This window comes from Hipposideros armiger, unplaced genomic scaffold (genome assembly GCF_001890085.2).
Source record: "Hipposideros armiger isolate ML-2016 unplaced genomic scaffold, ASM189008v1 scaffold_489, whole genome shotgun sequence".
NCBI lineage: Eukaryota > Metazoa > Chordata > Mammalia > Chiroptera > Hipposideridae > Hipposideros > Hipposideros armiger.
In genome coordinates this window covers 339-1,676 of record NW_017731839.1, presented here as the reverse complement: position 1 = coordinate 1,676, position 1,338 = coordinate 339, and the positions used below count along the sequence as shown (strand labels likewise).

The following is a 1,338-nucleotide window of genomic DNA, read 5'->3' as shown; positions in this document are numbered from 1 at the left end:
AAGGACAGCAACTTGTCTGTTCCCCCCCAATTCCCCAGCACTGTTCCCATCCCCCAATTCCTCAATAAAAATCTTTAAAAAAAAAAAAAGACCCCAGACCTTCCTGGTGACCCTTCTCCCCTGGAGAAGGCCAGTAAGCAGCAACCATGGTGCCCAACTGAGATGGCAGGGTTCTGAAGCCCCACTTCCACAAAGACCAGCAGCGGCGTGTGGCCACGTGGTTTAACTGGCTGACCTGGAAGATCAGCGGAGGCAATGCCCAGCAAGCAAGCCAAAGTGCACACATCACCCCGCGCCCTGCATCCCACCCATCTGGCCCATAGTGAAATGCCCACAGTAAAGTACCACACCAAAGTGAGACCTTGCAGGGGTTTGAGCTTGGAGAAGTTAAGGGTGTCTGGCATCCACAAGAAGGTGGCCCGGACCATTGGGATCTCAGTGGATCTAAGTACAAGGAACAAGTCCACAGAATCCCTGTAGGCTAACATGCAGCTGCTGAAGAAGTACTGCTCCAAGCTCATCCTCTTCCCCACGAAGCCCTCAGCCCCCCAAGAAGGGAGACAGCTCTGCTGAAGAACTCAAACTGGCTACCCAGCTGACAGAACCGGTCATGCTCGTATGGAATATCTACAAGAAAGAGAAAGCCTCATGTCATCACAGAGTAGAACTTCAAGGCTTTTGCCAGTCTTCACATGGCCCACGCCAATGCTCGGCTCTTTGGCATCTGGGCAAAAAGGGCCAAGGAAGCTGCAGAACAGGATGTTAAAAAGAAAAAATAAGTGAAATGCTGTTGGTAACTTGTGATTAAATATACAAATATGTTTATGTTTATGTTTATGCTATATTCATATATGTAAAGACCCCAGAGAGCTAGCTTGCCCCTTCCACCATGTGAAGACAGAAAAAGGTGTCACCTAAGAACCAGGAAGTGGGTCTTCTCCAGACACCAAATCTGCCCAGACTTTGACCTTAGACTTCCTAGCCTCCAAAACTGGGAGAAATAAATGTTCGTTCTTTATAAGCTCCCCCAGTTTATGGTTTTTTGGGGGGCTTTTTTATAGCAGCCCAAAAAGACTAAGATACCTTGCCCCTGATCAGGACCCTCTGAGGTGTGATCTTCACAGTATGGGAGCTCCCCAGTGGGACTTTTTCTGACATCACTCACTTCCTTTTCTTTCTTTCCTGTCCTATTTTCTCACTCTCCTACCAGTTTTTCTTGGGCACATTTACTAATAAATCACTTTCACAAAAATCCTTATCTCAGAGTTTGCTTCTGGGAAACCCAACAAGTACCTAGAATTAGACATAGCATATGGTAAGCACTCAACAAATATTTAT

General features: G+C 46.9%; 1 pseudogene; it reads left to right on the top strand.

Annotated features, from left to right (window-relative positions):
• The first annotated feature begins 146 nt into the window (after nt 1–146).
• Nucleotides 147–779, top strand: LOC109395864 (60S ribosomal protein L13-like; annotated as a pseudogene).
• Nucleotides 780–1,338: the final 559 nt, after the last annotated feature.